The sequence below is a fragment of the Artibeus jamaicensis genome, unplaced genomic scaffold (genome assembly GCF_021234435.1).
Source record: "Artibeus jamaicensis isolate MK-2021 breed Jamaican fruit bat unplaced genomic scaffold, CSHL_Jam_final contig_908, whole genome shotgun sequence".
NCBI classification, from domain to species: Eukaryota; Metazoa; Chordata; class Mammalia; order Chiroptera; family Phyllostomidae; genus Artibeus; species Artibeus jamaicensis.
In genome coordinates, this window is record NW_026522009.1 from 2,993,697 (window position 1) to 3,013,506 (window position 19,810).

Here is a 19,810-nt window from a genome sequence, read left to right on the forward strand (position 1 = left end):
AAACAGCTGTAAAAGAATTTACGCAGCTGAACTTTTCCGCAATTATTACTATTCTGGAAATACCTCACTAAGTTGCACTTGTTTTTTGAAAACTCTGCAACATCTATTTTTAAAATCTGGTCAGTAATCACATCTGTAGTGCATTCAATGTAAAAGAAGTTCTCTTTAGGAGCCAGATGATATTGTGCTGTTGCATCTAAAAATATTATTCAGTGAATGAGTGGGTAGGGTAAAGTAGGAAAACAAGGTGTGGGAGTAGCTTGTCACACTGCGACTGTGCTGCTGAGGCCTGTGTGTGGATGGGCTCTTTTGCTCTCCTGAGTTTGCTCTGAAGGCCAACAACTTTTTCCTTTTCGGTGATTGATTTTGAATTTTTCAAACTGATTAATGTTGTCATTTGAATGGTAATGCTGACTTTGCAGAAGATGTGATCTTTTAATTAGCAGATGCTGAGATTAGCATTAGGGCTGAACAGTAATTAGCATTTGTTCTTACAGTGCAGGAGCACGAACTAAGTGCTGTAGCAAATGGAGCTACAGCATCTTCTTTGCTTTGGCTCTTTAGATCTGCTTTATGAGAGAGGGTAAAAATTATCGACATACTTCATCCCTGTGCCACTGAAAGCATTGTAACGAATTGAAGATTCACATAAGAGAAAAATGTTTTCAGTTCTTTTATACCATCTCTACATATGTAGACATTCTTACTCGTGTGTGGATACATACATGTATAGTTATCTGAAAAATTCAAAGTTTTGGTTTCCAGGTTTTACTTATTTCAGTAACACTAACGGTCTTCCCAAAGCTATTAAGAAAATTAGCGTTAAATCTATGAGGCCCAAGAAAAGACGGGAGGATGAAGGAGTTAAGAATTGGGGTTTGGGTCCGGGCAAGCCTAAATTCAGATCTCTGCTGTGCCACTTCCTAGACCTTATTATTTGATGGTTTAGTTCTCAGTGTTCTGCTCTGTACCATTAAAATTATAATAGAATTATTGTGAAGATTAAAACTGATATTTTCCATAAAGCACACAGAGTACATTAAGTAACTGGTAACTATTACTGTTTTTAAGCTGTGTATATTAAGTAGTATCCATTAATGACCTACATTTTACAAAAATGTAGAAAAAAGATTTAATGTAGTTTAGATAAGCCTAGCTAGGGCTATTCTTATTAAATGCCTATAGGATAACTTAATTCCCTTAACATACATATATCCACAAGATTGCCTTGTCTTCCTATCTCTAAGTAGGACCTTCTCTTCCACAAGTTGTATGTAAAGAAATGTCCAGTTTTTTCAAATAAAGTAGAGCTTACTTGACCATATGTAAAATATGTAAAGATCTTTATCTTAAACTTGTCTTAGCTCTTTTAGTGCTGCAATAAAATTTACTTGTTTATGTGACACTTCTATGTTTTCTAACTTCATATTAGCAAATATTAGGGCAGTTTGGTGGATACATAGAGCTATGTATAAGACATATTGGTAGGGATATACTTAAGAGCTACCAGCAGGTTACTTATAAATGCTCCTTTCTTAACACTTGCCAAAAGAAGTAATTTTCTGTTCATGAATTTACTTACCTGTTTAATTTCAGTTTAATGAGATAAATTCAATTTATCTTGTTCATTACAATGTTTTGCATAGTATATTCTTGACAAATATTTGTATAGTGAATTAATGAAAGTTTTGTTGAAACTAATGATCATTATTTTTGGATATTATATCCATGTATAACATAATACTTATTGAGAATTTGCTGTTATCCATTATTTCATTTAAATCATACTAATTACATTCTGTAATTCTTGTTTTTAGATAAAAATATATCTTTAGGCACATGCTGATATAAAACATATGGTGAGATTAATAGTGAGTATAAATATTTGAAAAGTTCTGGGAATAATTGATAAATCACCTGATTGAGTACATAATATCTTGTACATATGGCTTTAAAGGATAGACATAATTTAGACATGAGATGAATAATGAGAATGATGTTATGAGAATGAATTATGACATTTATAATGGCTTATATCAATGTTTATTGTAAATGTTTTGGAAGAGAGTATGTAGGCCAAGATAGATTCCAGAACACCTTGAGTGACGGGCATAGGCTTTTTTACTTTGTCAGGAAATCGGATGCCATGTAGATTCTTGGATTAGGCATCAGTATATTGAAACTACTTTCATCAATACCTGTGTTAGCCAAATTGATCTATAAGGGGCTTGGAAATATTTCTGAAGGAGGTTACTTTTCTTATTTTTTAGATGAATTTATGATGAACTTTTAAAAAATGTGCTTTCTATATTAGATTTTTAGAAAACATGTAAGTTATTTATAAACAGAATATGTAGTTTGAATTGGGAGTAACCTTTCTTACATCCTTGTCTATTTTTCACTTAAATTTTAGTAAATCATTTTTTATAATTAATAAAATGTGTCAATTTAAAAATTATTAAATGTGCTAGGGTATGTGGCATATTTGGACTCTCAGGATATATCTGAACAGGTCATGTCTTGCTCACCTCTCTTACCTGATGTGGACTCTGGCTTGCAGGCCCTGTGTGTTGTGGCTGTGACAAACAAATTCACACGGACTACAGAAGTCCTGTGGAGAAAAAGGGACAGAACTGCCGCTCTCTAAGTGAAAGAGAGGGCCTGGACCCCTGCCTCAACAAGCTTTTACTGCTTTTCTGGGCACATTACATCAGGATGGTCCTCATTTACTATGCACAGGTTCGCTGTAGGTGCTTACCTTTTACAGATAACAAAGGAAAGAATGTTGCTAATTACTTCAAAGAGAAGGATGTTGCAGATCAAGGGGAAAAGTGGTTGAACTGGTAATACTCCATACTTGGGAGGTTTAGCACAGACTTTAGGAAGTTACTTTAAAGATACGCAGTAAACATTATCTGCCTCAATTCAGGGTGATGGAGTTTTAGCAATGGCAAACCTCATAGCAGCCTACGTACAATGCAGACCTGATTCCCCATGGGAAATGGATTTGGCTCCTGTGGTGGACCTCACTTCCCCTTAGTTTTCTGAATCAGGGGCTGAGCTACATTCTCCATACCACACAGATAGGTTCCCTATACCTACCTAATTCCCTGTTTCCTGAGAAACAGTTATGACTTTATTTGCTTGATTATGTGTTTAATATCTACTTCTCTGCACCAATTGTAACCACCCTGAGGATGGGGATTGTGTCTATTATGTTGCACAGCTGTATTTCCAATCCCTGCAGAGGACCAAGCATGTAGTTGGTGTTCAGTAAATATCTGTTAAATGAGGTGAATGAATGTCTTCCAGACTGATGAAGTTGTGCTTCAGTGTTTTTTAAACACACAGGATTGTTAATGGCCACAAGGAAGCCTGTGAGTATGTATCAGAGTGCTTCTGCCATTTTATTTTTTTATGTCATAATTTGATTTATTTTGAAACAATGGGTATTTGCACTATTTTAAATACTAAGTCTCATATATAAGTTTAAAATTAGGATGAATGTCTGAAATCCCAAGAAAAACCAGGCCTTGGGTTTATCAGTGAGGATTTTTCCAGTGAATCCGTTTCATGCATTTTTCATGACCATTAGAACTAGCAGTGCAGCAAATACCTAGAAATTCCCCGTGCTCAAGTTATCATTGCCTGAAGGCTGTTGGATAACAGTTTCCCCTGAACTATTTAAAATGTGCTCTTATTTGTTGGGTAAATAGAATATATGTGATGATTTTATTTTTGCAGACTGTCATTCTCCTTATAATTCATAAATTTGTTCTTTAATTTTAATATTTTAAAATTAAGGAATATATGAATTTGAGTTTATTATAACAAATTATTGTTGAAAGTTCTGTGCGAAGCACTGTTTAAAATGCGTAACAATAATTTATTGTTTCTAGCTTCAAGGAGTTTATATGTAATCTAGTAAGGAAATAAATAAAGTGCTATAAGCAAACTACAAAGACCATGGGACCATGGAGGAAAAACAGTTTCAATAGTTGTTTGAATATTCACTGAAATAGGCGACATTAGACATGCACATTTAAAGATGAGTAGAATTTCAGGAGGTGGGTTGGTGAGAACACCTTGATCCCATTGTGCATTTGATGTAGAAAGTTGGATTTCAAACCAAATGGGAGTTGCACACAAGCATTAGGTACACATCAACTGTCTGCTTTGTAATTGGTAGATCTTAATAAGAAACCAGTGTCTAGACCTGAGGCTAAATAGTCTTCCAAAAAAACTGCTTCCCTGGAGTTAAACTTAATCTAGACCAAGAGAGAAAAGAGACCTTGGTCACTCTGGCTTTTTTATACCTTTCTCTTGCTAAATGGAATGTAGATGTCCATGTAGACTCCTCGGGGTCATACCCCTGATGTGATCTCTGGTTTCTCTCATGGGTAGCAGTGACTTAAGGAATGAAAAAATGGCCAAATGCGTTTTTCTCTTGGGAACAGAAGTTTAAACATGAGAGAGGGGAACAGTATAACCTTAATAAAAATGGGCTTCCGTTTTAACTGATATATACTTATGATAGTTAAATAAGGACTTTTTAGTTCTAACATTGGCTTTTCTTTAAAGCTATCTTTTTGTTTTGAAGGGAAACTCTTTAGTATCCATTCCGGTTCTTCTTCCTTCAAAGATCTTTAAAGGGAAGTCAGGCTTGTATTAGTGGGAATTTTTGGCAAGTAATATTAAAAGGCTCTTATGTGTGACTTGTGAATGAAGCCCGAGGTTGATATTAATATCGTTATCATAAAATAAGTTAAAGGACATTATTTCACAGTGCAATCTAATAAAGCTAGATTGCACTGTTAATACTGATTTAAATCCAATTTTACTTTACTGCTGAAGTAGTTTCATGAAATACTAGATGAGGTCTGTCCAGAAAGTATCAAGCCACGCATTAGGAAAAGAGATATTTATTGAAGAAGATAAAAAGATAGAAGAAACATTGTACAGAGGACAGTGATGCCTCAGTCCCCTTCAAAGTAGGCACTTTGGGACCTCACACAGTTCTCCCAGTTGCCATCAGCTGCCCTGTTGTATTTACATGAATTTCATTGATGCTCAGAAATCTCTTCTCTTTCACAGGTGATTTTAGTTTTGGGAAAAGTCAGAAGTCACAGGACACCAAATCTGGGCTGTAATGGGGTTAAGTCACCTGGGTGATTTGAGGTTACACACAAAAAACTCTGGAGGAGATGTGATGCATGAGCCGGCGTGTTGTCATGATGAAGCTGCCAATCACCAGCTGCATATAGCTGTGGCCTTCTGAATCATCCAAATAAGTTTTGTGGAGGAATGAGCAGGCCAAATGCAGAATTTGATGCAGAATTGTTGCTCTACTTGCTCAGTCATTTTGAATGTGATGGCCACACAGTGCACATGCTCATTCAACAGCATTACCACCCCCCACTGACTAGTACAGTGAAGTCACCGTTATTCATGCATGTGCATTCCAGTCCACTCTCCTTGTCCACCAGGCTACATCAGTGTTGCACAAATCATTTTTACTATATTAACAACAGCTGGACTTTTTTCTAGACAGCCTCACACTTGGACTTAACAGTTCTTTTTTCCCCGACAGTGAAGGTAAATTGGTATTGGATATTTGAAATACAGTTCATGGATGGAATGCTTCGATTAGGGTCATTTGTTGCTATTCAGATCTACCTAACTTTCTCTATCTGTCATATTTTATAGAGCATATATTTGTGGGTTGTGGATATTAGTATGAAAACTTTGGCTATAAGAGTTTATTAGTTGACTGATGCATGCAGTAGTTAATATGATGAAAAGGGAAGGATTGTGTTTTACATATCGGAAGACAGATTTGGAAATAAACTTGTGTTTCAGGTCATCCACTCTCTGGAGCATATTTCCCTTTAAAAAAATGTTTTAATACCCATGTAATAGAATAGAAATAAAAGTCATTTCAGTGGTATTATAGAAGAGTTGCTGAACTAATTTTTTCCCTTCCTGAAGCCTAAAATCTACACAAGTAATAAACATAAAACTGTTGTTTCTCTTTCACTCAGATATATGCAAGCGTTAAATATATAACAACGGCATGTTCTATTGTGTGAGTTTAAATCTATAATTCTAAGAAAATAAAACTAGCATTTAATCTTTTAGATTATTATGCAGTAACAGCATAAACATAAAATACAGCCAAATAAAGCCTGGTTTTGGATTTCTTGCTATGGAGCGGATGTACCCTGAGTCAGTAATTGGGAACGCACAGATGGAATCAACCCCATCAAATCCATTCTCAAAATTATGGACTCCACTGGGGAGAGAATGGTATCAGGACTGTTCTATAGCGATTGGAGAGGCAGGTAGCCCAGCAATCTTCACCTAAACACTTGCACTATTGTGTTGTGGCTTCACTGGATGATCTATTCCATCTGTCTGCTTTTTCTACTCTTATTGTCACCCCTCATCTGTGATTATTGTGCTCTATACTGTTTTTTAAATGAATAATGTTAAGGGAGATACGGGGCTTATTAAAAGGGGACTTTCCTGCTGCTTGTTTTCTGCAGATTCTGGTGTGAGGAATTGGGCAGGAGGCTGGTGAGTGGGTTGTAGGCCATGGTAAATGGAGAGACAGCGTCTTGGGCATGTTTTCACTTCTTGCCCTCTTCCGACTGAAGCACATTCAGTGTTGCTGTCTTTACTCCTGCTTTCTGTGCCAGACTGTCAGGAACAGCCAGAGATAAATCAGATAGTCTCCTGGATCAGTGCTATTACACACGTAAGGTTTTCAGCCCCAGCCGCACCTTGAGCACTGCTCAGCAAATTCCTTCCACTGGTCTTCCAGTCAGCTCCCTTTCCCCAGTTGTGGTTTTTGTATTTGCCTGTAATGTTCTTTTCATGAAATATCTTTTAAAAATTTCCTCTTCAGATAAACTTTAGTCATCCTTCAAGACCGGCTGGAAGGTAACAGTACTTTAGGAAGCTTTTGGTCTGCCCTTTCCTTCTGCCCACTATCTGCAGGCCTGCCTGGGCCCCAGCAGCTTTACTGTCTTCCTTTTGTGTGCGGTTAGCATCTCATGGGCAGTGGTGTTGAAGTGTTTATGCCTCTCTGTCCCACATGCAATCACTGAGGCCACGCCCATGCCTTGTGAACTTGCGTCTGGCGTGTGCTGCATGGTTGTTATCTGTGTAAGTCTCTACTAAGTAAACCAAAGCCTGTGATATGTTGTTGTCAGTTTCAAAATGCAGTCTGCTGGAGAAGCCAGAGTTGTCATTGTCATCAACATCATCTTCACCATCATCATCATCCTGTTAACATTGGTCACAAATATAATTATTGCACTTTATTTTAAACACAGTACCATTGAGCAATAAACAGATGGGAGAGGAGGAAATCATTAAAAAAATAATCCAGTTTTTCTAATTTTTAAGGTTTATATTTACTTATCTTTAGAGGGGAAGGGAAGGAGAGAGGGAGAGAAGTATCAATGTATGGTTACCTCTCATGGGTTCCCTGCTGGGAACTGGTCTGCAACCCAGGTATGTGCCCTGACTGGGGATTGAACCGAGATCCTTTGGTTTGCAGGCCCATGCTCAATCCACTGAGCTACGCTAGCCAGGGCCAGTTTTTCTAATTTTAGATAGGGCAATAAAATACCTTCAGGCAGCTACTCTCTCCTATTTTTTTAACAAGGTTTCCTAGGTTGTAGGCTCCCCTAATTACTGTGAACAGTCTCCGCACAGTTTGTTAGCATCTGTGTGTGACTACTTATTAATACATTAGCTTTCTCTGTGTGTGTGTTTTTTACCCTCGTTGCCTTTTTGCTACTCTCTGTTGCCTCCTAACTATAACTCTCCTACAGAAGATGGACAACTATCTTCAGATCTCATTTTCATCAGCCACCTGCCAGCTGCTGAGGGAACAGCTGATTTCTGATACATAGTGGAAGGGTGGGGCTCCTGGTTCAGAGCTGCCAAGCTTCTGGTTCTTTTCTCTCACCATTTTGAAAACCCAGGCTCCTTATTACAGAAAGTCTCCCAACTGCTATCTGTTTTGTAGCAGGTAACCAGGGAAGAGTTTTTGTAGGGTGATTAATAGTGGGACGAGTTCTGGGGAAGCTGGGTGGTGTCCAACAGAACTTGGATCAAGTACCCGTGTTAGGAGTCAGTTGAATGACTATTCTGCTGCTGTTTGGGACTGGTAAAGAGTATGATTTCATAAAAAAGTTCACAGACTTTAAGGACCTGATTATTTGCATGTACCCAGAGAGTTGTTGGCTTTTTCCATGCAGTTAAATTTAAATATGTAATTTAGGTTGAAATTTAGGAATATTAGCTTTGAAGATGACCCGATTTGATGTGAATTTTACATGTTTTTATTTGTCTTTGTCATGTTATTTGCATTTTATTTTGTAATGAATAAATGAGGGTTCACTATGTCCTGAATGATAGATTTATGAAACCAAATGAGGTTTCAATTTTTTTATAATGGTTCATAATTGGGATGGATGCTTTTTACTAGGATTACCCATTCTGTGGCTTCAAATTTTACCATGTGATTACAGGAAAGATACTCAATTTACAGTATGTAAGACAACAAATTGAATGTTGCCACTAATATATTATCTTTTAAGTAAACATATATAATAATGTAGCAATTTGAGATGGAGATTTTTTTAAAGAAAAAGAAATACAGTCATGAGTATATTGGCTTTCAAGACATGATGAAAAGCAATCACGTTGTCTCAACTATATTCATTTAGCCATTACTTTAACATGTATTTGTTGAATTCTTATAATTTTCCAGGCACTGAGCTATATATCTTGGGGACAGAGAGTTCAGCACAACACACAGAGTCTTCTTTATAGTCCATTGCAATTCAAGGTGCTTTTAGAAATAGAAACCTTGCCTTTATACTTTCCCCTGTAAGCAGACTAAGATGTATATGGCAATTTGTGTGTTTCTGAATTCTGCAAAATGTTTAACTCTTTTCTAAAAGTTCACAGGATAATCACTTTTGGATGGTACAAATCATAAATCTTACGTGGGATTCTGAATATCTTATAGTTTGTGTGGAAGTTAAAAAAAACATTTCAAAGGTTTATTTTTTTAACCATATTCCTCACCTATATAATTCACATTTGTTCATTTCCCTGCCTCAGAATTGTGTTTAAGCACTGATACTTTTCTGACAAATTTCAGTCACTTAGAGGGGTTTCTAGTTGAACAATAAAATAATAATTCTGCTGTCATTTACATTCTGGAGTTTTATATTTTAAATGCGTTTTCACATAAAAAGAAAGAATCACATCCCCACAATGTCCCTGTAACTTAGGTGTACCGAAAATTATCATTCCCCTTTCTTAGGTAATAAAATGATACTCAAAAGATATCCATGATGAAGATGCTGCTTCTACTGCTGCTGATGATGCTGGCTGTCATTTATAGATTAAGAACAAATATTTATCAGGAACAATACCAGGAGCGATATATTATAGTAGCCATGGACGTTATGCATTATTGATATACATAGTTTACATTTGAGAAAATTGGAGTTCAGGCATGGTAAATGTCTCCCCTGTTGCTTGGCTACATCGGGGTTTGAATGCGGATCTGCCTCTCAAACTTCCTTGGTGTGTCTTTCTGCCATACATACCACGGTATGTCTCCCCTGTGAGCTTACCAAAGTCATTCTGCCGGTTATTATCAGAGCTGGAATACACAGATCTTGTAGAACATAATCTGGTACATCATTCCCTTGACTCATTATTCATTCAGAAATTATGTACTGCATGCTGACTCTATTCCATGATTTTTCCTTGCTGATAGAGTTAATAGCAAGGAAACACAATTTGAATTTTCAGTTTATTAGTAATCCTTTGAAAACATGAACCATTCAAATAAAACCGTTTGCTTTATGTTTTAGAGTTTTTCTATTTACTGTAGACACCCCCCACTGGAAGAGTGTCCTAACTTCATTTGAGTCCCATCTAAAAGTTTGAGGGGCGAGCTGCGGTATGTGGGAAATGCACTGTCAACTCACCCAAATTGAAACATTCTCATTTACTTGTCTTTGCTTCCTGAGCAGTTAGATCAAGCGCTGCTGCAAATTTTTTTGTCATTCTTATAGATTTCAGATTATCTTCTAAAACAGACTCCCAGCGAGTTGTTGAAATGCTTCATTTCAGAAAGTTACATATGACTAGGCATGCTCTAAATTGAAAAGTTAAATTAAATTACTACTTATGTAACATTTCTTTTCAAGTATTGAGTTTGATTTCCATTACTTACCAGACAACTCAGGAGTGATTTTATTTCCACTGCCTTCGTCCATTTATTGCTTGTTTAAAGAACTCTAAAAGAGTTTTCACTGCTATTGTATTTCGTTGACTAAATGGTAAATACTGGGTTAATATAAAAGTATTGATTGTTTTAGTTTTTAGTAAACAATTTGATCTGCTATAAAACCTAAGCTGACATGATTTGTTTGTGGGTTAGGGACACATGGGCCAAAATGATTAATAGCTAAAGTGTCTAAAATTATCTACCTTATATTTGTCTAAAATACTAAAATACTCTTCTTTGAGACACCAACCAATTTTTCTTTTAACGGCACATCTAATCAATTTCAAAGTGAAGGAAATAAAGCCGGAGTGAGTTTCGAAAATTATTCCTCCTTGAAATGTTCTGAGTGCTGGAATTTATTTTACAGTTCCAGCTAAGCAGGCTTCTAGCCTGAAAAGAAGGGATGAATAGTGTCTAAATCTGCTTAGGAGAGTCTGTTGATCGAGCTACACCTCATTTTCCTTTATCTGTCACTGTGTAAATAATAGGTAGAATTTCTTGGTTGGTTGTATCCTACGTGCACAGCATAAAGCTCAGAGTCAACTAACTGTAGCACTTCTGACTCTTTGTCAGGCTGGCTTTTTCTCGCCAAGCTCCTTTCCCATCTAACCTTCCTGCCTGCAATACGATCCAAAGAGAATTACGCCGTTCAGACAGTTATAGTCTTCAGTGTCCATCTCTGGAGGTGTACATTCAGTCTTGAAATGAAATATAGGCCCTTTGCAGGATGAAATGGAAATTACAGTGAAGTTGACTATTAGGTATAAATGGATGTTTTTTAAGGCCTGTTCAACATTTTGTTTGGCAACATTTTCCTATAAAGGTAATAATGCATTAGGAAGGATTAGCTATATCTAACAGCATTTATCTGAAAATCAGACATATTAGGGGCTTCAACAGTAGGAATTTCTCACTCTGTAAAAGAAGTCAATGGGTAGGTGATGCACACCTCTGTGTTGTCCTCATGATCTTTGGAGGCCAAGGCTGTTGTCTCCTTCAGTGTTTTCACTCCAGCTTTCACCCTCAGGGTCCCCTCATGTTACCAGATGGCTTCCGGAGCTGGAGCTATCGCCTCTACATTCCATATTGCAGAAAGGAACAAAGCAAAGCAAGGAGGACGAAAGTAATGCAGGTTTTAGCTGCATCAACAGCCTTCCAGGAAAGTCCACAGCACACTTTAGTATGTCATTAGACTGAACAGAATAACATGACTACACCTAGATGAAAGGGTAGTTAGTTGGGAGAACTAGTCTTTAACAGGGTGCCTTGTCTCCTTAGATGAAGAAGAAAGGGGCAAATGGATTTTGTGTGCAACTAGCACTTACTGTCATTATTTATATACATGATTGGTTACTTTTCTGATTTTCAGTTTCTTCATCTGTAAAACGGGCATAAGAGTATGTTGCGCATGGTTTTTGTATGATGGTTTAGGGGGATACTGCATTAATGGTGCTTAGTTCTGGAACACAGTGAACGTTATGGTAGTTGCTTTGCTAATTCTCATTTCCCTTATAATTATTGTAACATCAGAGCAGCAGGAAGTCTCAAAGCTTTATGGAGTCTTATCATATGATGACCCACATTAACTTGTAAATTATTTCACATTCGGGACTATGCGCTCTGTTTGCAGTTGGTATTTCCAATTGTTTCTCTTCCATTATGCCTTTCACAGCATGGATCCTTTGCATCTTCATGCCCTGCATATAATTGAGAACTGGGGATTAGTCACTCTTTGAATTAGAAAAAGATTAGCAGCAGCAGTGATTAATCTATTCTGAAATTTTGGGGACAACAGAGTTCACTGAAACAGTCTATCTATGGTAGCAGCCTGCTCATTAGCACAGGGCGTGGAGTGGGAGTCAGAATTGGAAGGGCTGCCTTAGGCAAGTCACAGGGCTGTTCTCCTTGTCTGGGGAGGGATTGGACTGGCTGATCCCTGAGCTTCTTCTTACCTCCTCATGCGCTTGTAGGAACCCTGTTCTCTTCAGATACTGTAAGACCATGGAAATTCTTGTGGTCTTTGCTACCACATACATAAAGATGAACAGTGAGGGGCCAGCCTGGTGGGCTTTAAGGAGCCCTTACAATTTTACACACCTGAATTTTAATGCTTGTAATACTGACTTATTTTCCTCTCTTGAGTTCTGAGAGTTGCCAGTTATTCAGATTTTAACTACTCAAAGTAAGTATTTCTGAGAATGAAATAGTTTAGTTATACATTAATACTTTTTGTTGTAAAATGGTTATAGAATTGGTTATCGTTCTTTACGATAATTATTTTCAGCATGCACTCTTATGAAAGGAACTGGATGACTTTTCCCCATATGAGCAGTGCATTACAAATAATCAAGTTCTCCTAAATAACTCCAGGTAAATACTGGTTCTGGTATATCTAGTTCTCCGTCCTTGGGAGTGTACTCATACTCTCAAAGACTAATTTTATTAGCTGTAAAAATGGGAATATTCATTATACATTTTATAAGTCTATGAGAAAGTTAAATAAAATTATGAATATGAAGCATTAACCATATATCTAGAGGAAGAGAGTATTGTAATCATTATTTTTATATTGGCACATCTACTGTTACTATGATGGAAATGGACTTAGATAGCTAGGTAATTTAACTGGGGCAATAGTCCATTTATCTCTCTGTACTCTACTAACATACTATCCCAAATCTAAAAGCATGAAACAACAACCGTTTTATTATGCTTACAAGTTATGTGGACAGAATTCTGAGCAAGACACAGAGGTGGCAGCTTGACTCTGCTGCACAGTTGTCCAGGGCCTTAGTGAGGAAGATTCCACAGATGGGGTGCCGCAGATCTGAGGTCTGGACGGATCATCTGGAGGCTTCTGAGTCTGCTTTCTGGGTGGTGGTGGCTTGAAGGCTGTGTCCTGCTGGACTGTTGACTCCAGAATTTACATGCAACCTCTCCATATGGCTTGGACTTCTCCCAGCATGACAGCTGTGTTTGGAGGGGGAACGTTTGGAGCTTCCCCTTGGTCGCTACTGTATGGCATTTTATGACCTCCCTTCAAAAGGCGCATGCCATTACTTCTGCCACATTCTGTTTGTTGAAGCATTTGTAAGCTTTTTCTATTCAAGAAGAAGAAGCATAGACTTCACATGCCATTGGAAAGAGTCTCAGAGACCTTGGGGCCATCTCCAGTGCCCCACTGTTCCCTGTAGTAGGATGAAAGGTGACAAAGAATGAGCATGATTTGGGTTGGAAATAGTTTTTTCAATAAACTATTTTCAAAAGTAACCATCTAATATGGGCAGACTGCTAAAGCTTTTCATGAAAAGCCTAAAAATCACTGTCAATATAATCCTTATTTTTAATCCTAGTAATCTGAACTCCAGGATAAGTCTTTCTTTTAAAAAGTTTAAAATTAATTGTGGATCTCAGACCAGCATACTTTATTTTTCTCATATAAAATTTTTCTCCTCCCCAGATTTTTATGAAGATTAAATTGCCTATTTTTAAAATGCTTAGAACAGTACCAGGTATACTATGCACTATAAGTGCAAAGTAAGTGTTTATTTTATATATGCATATATATATATATACACACACACACACACACCTGTAAGCCCCTTTTAAAATGCCATAAGGAATAATAGGAAGCAAATTATTCTTAAGTAAATATAATATTTATCAATATTGTACTGCTAAGATTATCACTACCATATTTTGTCAAAAGATTTGAAAAATTTAATTTTGATAAATATTTTTAAAGGTCAGCATTCATTGTCAGTAACTACTGATGCCTTTTTTATTTAATGACAGCGAATGAATATTCTTTTAAGGGCTGTATTTATAATTATATTTCAGTTGTGTCTCATTAATTTACAAATTGATCTCTGTTATTTATTTGGAAGCAAGAGCATATCATCAAACATAGTTAATAGCTCGGTTGTTAGGATTGTTTTATTTTGGATCATTTCTTATTTGTGTTTCCCGTCTCTCAAATTAAATGAACTTTTTTTTTTGAAGGGCCCTGATAGCTTATTTAGAAACCTAAGATTAAAGCACCCAGTGCTTAATGATCCTATTCTAAACTTATTAAAAGCAAAAAGGAACTATGTTTACATCTGAATGACCATATTCTCTTCTGCTCACCATCAAGCCTGCTATTTCATTTTTATTTCTGGTGACCTCATGCTAGGATCCCCTTGCATAAGTAGGAGTCTAAAAATGATTTGAATAGCCAGGGTAGCTGTGCCTGATCTTGATGCTGTCCCCTCCGCGAGAGGTGAGGACACTGAGGTTCAAGAATGTCATGCTTCTTTTTAGTTCCTCATTCTCAGTCTAAGCAAGTTAGAAAAGCAGCTCTGGCAGTGAACCTTGTAAAACATTTAGGAATCTGACTGCTTTCTCAAAACATACCTGGGCCTTCAGTCAGGACTCTACAGGTGATTGCCCCCGGGTGTTGCGGAAAGACGGTTTAGAAAATTGGTTGAGAGCTTTGCTCTTCCCCAGCTATCAAAAATTAACCTGCCCGAAATTTGCAGACACAACAATGCTATGTTAATGATTCTGACTCATGCACAAGGCTTTTTTTTTTAACCTGGCCATTCCAAATTCCAAAGATTCAGCATTTATTATTTGGTCATTTACTTTTGTATTTGTGCTATGAATAGGATATTCATTATCAGCCCCCTTGACTGTGTCAAACCTTCAGGGTGCTGGGCCCGGGTAGTATTTACTGGAGGCAGGTTACCAGTGTTCTTCTACACTAGTGGTGAATGTAGTTCTCATTTGCTAGGAAAATAGGAAAATCTTGGAGCCAATGACTTAATTCCAAGGAGGACTGTTGTCTGATTCCCAAACAGGTCAGGGAATACACTGGGCTGCGGGGCCCCCTTGGGTATTCATTAGAGCATCCCCCCTGGGCCACGGGGGAGAGCCAAGATTGCTGAGAGGAGCCCAGTGTGGGCCATGTATACATCTTTGCTGATGTGTTCATTGTTGCTTGTACTTGTATGTATTTATGATTTAGTATGTAGTATATAGTCAGCCTTTGTATACATTTACAAATTAGTAAGTTTATGTCTGGAGTTATTATCTACTTCATAATTAAAGCTTCAAAGGCTTTGAAATGTTATGTATCAGTTACTTAATTCTAATACCACCAGGATCAAACCAGATGATCTGCAAAGGCTTTTGTGGCTCTAAATCCCTATGATTCTGTGATCCTGATTATTTTTCCAAAATTAGACATCTTATTTTATGTTTTACCTTTGCTTAATTCGAAGTGTAAACATCTCCCAGATCAAAGTGCTGTGCAATCAGGTAGCATTATCAATATCAATGGCTGAGAAAAGGAAGGCTCTCTACCTTTAGATCTCCTATTCCAACCACTCTCGACCTTATTGTGCTTTCCCCCTCATCCCCCCCAGTTTCAGGAGTTCCTTTCCATTCTCAATCTTTGTGTGCAGTCAGAGTGCCTAAGAAGTGTTCACTGTTCCATCTCCTGTCCACTCCCTTTGTGCTGGAGTGGGGTTCCATCCTTTGAAAGTTTGAAAACCCAGAATCCTCAACTCAGAAGCTTCAAGGGCCAAGCAGGAATCATTAAGAGAGAGACATACTGCTGCCAGATCCTTAGACTATTTTTTCCCAGAATCACCTATTTTTATTGTTAAAAACCCACATCCTTAATGCTGTTTGAAATTATTTTACAACTCTGAATTTAAAAAAAAGTAACAATTATATGACTCTGCAAGACCAGGTCTACTAGTTCGTTCACCCCTGCTGTAAACAAGACATGCTCTCCAGTTCCTTGCTGGTAGGGAATCGGTTGAGAGTCACTCCCCCAAGCAGACCCTGCCCTCAGGGATCCCCACTCCTCACTGCTCTGCTGTACAAGTACGAGCTTGCCTGGGAACTATAATTATCCCTGGATTTTACAGGAGTCCCTCAGTCGCAGTTCCAATGCTAATTAAGTTCCTGGACAAACTTCTGTCTCTTGAGTCTCAGCTTCACAGGCATCACAGATTCATGCTGATCCTTTGGTTATCCACACACTCAAAGCCCTTCTTTTGGCCAATCACTTTTCTAACGTGTGGGCCCAAAACTTTTGACATATTTTCTGATTCGTTCATTCAGACTCATCCCTGCTCTTGACCCAGTGAACATGTTGGCACATTGGTTTCCTTCCTTCTCACGTCTGTCATTAAGGTACCCCTTCTTGCGGTGTTTAACACACTTGCTGGACTTTTTTACATTACTGCAAAGAATGGGAAGGATAATGCACCCAAAGTAATTCAAACTGCCCCATAGATACGGTGACAACACGTCAGATTAATGAACTACATCCATTCGGGTTGGTAGCAGAGTTGATACCCCATTGTTCGTGAACACAGACTTGCTCATTTCCATGAAATTCTGAAGTGGGGAGTTTTCAAGAAAGGCGCTTCTGTTCTGAAGTCACGCTTATGACACAGAAGTTACAGTATTTATAGACTGGTGTCCTGGAGTTCCTGGAATGACTCAGCTGGTCCTCTTATGAAATGGTTTCTCTTACTAAACATCTATTTGATTTTATTTCCGTGTTTCCCACTGTATGAACTAGGTTGTCATGTGTGATCTTGTCAGTTGCCTTGTTGGGACCAGTTAAACTCTGTCTTCTGCATTTCCTTTCTGCGCATGTCCTGAATGTTCTCAAAGGGTGGCATTAGAGACACTGGATTATTTTCTCTGAGGGAAACTTGCATTTTTATCTTATGTTTTCCTGGGGGTCTGTTAAGTGTATGCATTTTTCATAGTAGTGTTATGAAGAGGTTCTATTTTTACTTTTTGACAGAGGGGAACCAAAATGTAAGGAGTGGAAATACGTTGCTCATATTCCGCAGGTGGCAGACTGGTCTTGGGAGCTCACACATAAGCTCTCACTGTTCCCCATTCCGCTGTGCTGTGTGCCTCTCACTTCTTCCTTTCAGATAATGCATGGGTAGTGTGGCCAGGGTACCCCTGGACATAATAACTCCTTTTCTAGCACCATGCAGATTCATTCCTAACAAGTTGTTATGGAAGGTTTTTAAAGAATAACATAAAACTCTCGTGCTGATATTTTAAAAAATTTCCTGTTCTCTTTTCTAAACTGAAAATGCATTGGTCTGCTTGCCCACTGTCTTCTGGCCCCTTTCCAGTCTCAAGTTCCTGTCTTGCAAGCCTTCTAAAAAAATCAGGTCCTGAGTCAAAAGGTCCAGGGGACTGGAATAATTTTCCAGCAACCAGGTGTTGCCCTGAAACCCATGTTCCTTTCTGTGCTCCACTTTTCCTTCTGATCGGTTTTGTATCTACTCTTCTCAGTTAAGTGGTCATTTCCTTTGACAGGGAATTCTGAGACAAAATGAACATCAATTATTTGCCTATATATTATCCTTTACCTTTTATATCATTAATATCAAAATATATGCCTTATTTCTTTTCTTGTTTGTGGGTGTTTGCATATTGTTTTAAATTATTGCAACATTTTTTTTGGTATCAAGCTGGTAAAGCAAACCAGAAGTAATCTTTTCTGCAAATCTGAGTATATTTTACACAAATTCAAAGACCTGGTGCCATAATTGTTAACTTTTTTTTGTTTGTTCTCTCAGCATGAGCAAGTGAAAGGACTTGATATTTTCAGGAACATCATTTGTGTCCCTTCAAGATAAATTTCCAGAAGTTAGCTTCTTGTGTTTGCTTGTTTTGTAGGGACAAGTACTGTTAGTTAACGAACACTAAATTCAGCACAGGAAGCACATTTTTTGCTTTGCCAATGATTCACTTTATGTTACTTTTTTACCTTCCATAAATGTAATCTAGAAACGAATTGAGTTTCTAAATTCTCAGGATGACTAAGAACATTCTGGATAAAATCCCATTGTTAACATTATAACCTACTTAAGGTTGTAGTTAGTACATTTGACACTCTGTAGTCTCATATTCTGTTATTTGTATTTATGGAAGAATATGAGGATGACCCCCCAAACCTAGAATTATCTTCTGGAGGCTGGACCCCCTGCGATAACAGGCTTCCCCCACTTAGGTGAGTGTTCTAGGAACCCATCTGTACCAGTGCACCAGCTGGCGTTGTTGTGAGAGGCTGCATTTGGTGCCAGTGAATTTTTATAAAGACTCTTTCATCATATTTCACATTTCCTGATGGGTGATGTAGGAGTGCACCTGCCCACACGGAGCTGAACGTTCAGCAGTTTTTGACCAAAAAAAAGCATGACTCCCTATTCACCGAATCTCCCCCAAGCGACTGTGACTTTTTTTTGTTTCTCCCAAATGAATGAAGTTCTCAAAGGGAAACATTTTGCCGATGTGGGAGTCGTGAAATAACAGCAGAAGCACTGAAAGGCAGGCATCAAAATCAACGAGTTCCAAAACTGTTTTGAGCAGTGGAAAATTCTCGATAGGCGTATTGTATCAAATGGAGAGTACTTTGGAGGTGACTGAAGTTTAAACATGTAAGAAGAAATACATAATTTTTAATAAATAAATTCCATTTGGTGGGGGTCTCCCTCATAAGATCTACTTTTGAAAACCTGAATTTAATATTTTTCCTATTGAAAACCCTAACACTTTTGTTACTCCCTTTTTTATTTCTTATGCTTGAGGTATTTTATACACTCACACAGACACATACACAGAATCAAATTTTAGCATGAATTGAAACATGCAAGTTCTAAAGCAGTATTTCCCAGCTGAACACAAAAGCATACAGAAAAAATCTTAATGTACATTTCACAAAGCCAATGACAAATCTTGGCCATAGTTCTTAGAATCAGTTTCATTGTAAAATATATTCAATAATTTTACTTCATCTCCTAATATCTTGAGTACTTTGGGATTGAAATGAGGTATTTCTATTAGATCTGTATTCCCAAGTCTATCCCTGACACATTTGCCCTCCTATGAATAATATTGTTATAGTCTGTGATAGATCACAGTGTCAAGAAACTGATCTTGGTCCAATTTTTAGCTCTGTTAGATGAAATAAGAAATTTCATTTCCTTCCAGTTTTGGGAGTGAAGACTAAGGACAGTTATTTAAAACAACCATTTTAATATTCTATTCATGTTTCGTAATTAGTGCTGTTTATTATTATTATTTTAAAAATCATTATAATCTTTTGGTAACAAGTTTATATTGTATAGGCCAGTGAACAATTTTAAGTTCATAGACCAAATGTGAATTTTAAAAGATCAATGTTTTTTTAAAATTTGGCATTGGACACACTAACATGGGTAGCCCAGGAACACTTTAAATGTATAATATGAGCACCAATTTTAAAAAAGATGGTGGTAAGTATTAAAAGCCAACTGAAAAATCCATAGCTGATGTGTTTTGGGATAATAATTAACAACCTTAAAGTAAAGAAAACTTTTTAATGTTACTGTTTTATCACTGCTGTTGTATAGTCCATTTATATGAATTTATTAAGGGTCATTTCACTTGAAGCCATTTGGGGTACATTTTGCTTAC

General features: G+C 37.4%; 1 protein-coding gene and 1 long non-coding RNA gene across 13 annotated transcripts in view; one reads left to right on the plus strand and one right to left on the minus strand.

The window, feature by feature from the left end:
• The window catches only part of ADGRL3 (adhesion G protein-coupled receptor L3), a 770,297-nt gene that overhangs the window by 35,090 nt on the left and 715,397 nt on the right, over positions 1-19,810 (plus strand). The gene's annotated exons all lie outside the window — the stretch shown is intronic.
• LOC119036507 (uncharacterized) lies at positions 11,489-14,758 on the minus strand. The gene is made up of 3 exons (XR_005080008.2): positions 14,720-14,758; positions 13,042-13,512; positions 11,489-12,021 (listed from the first exon to the last, which is right to left on the minus strand). It is a non-coding gene; the product is annotated as an uncharacterized LOC119036507 (long non-coding RNA).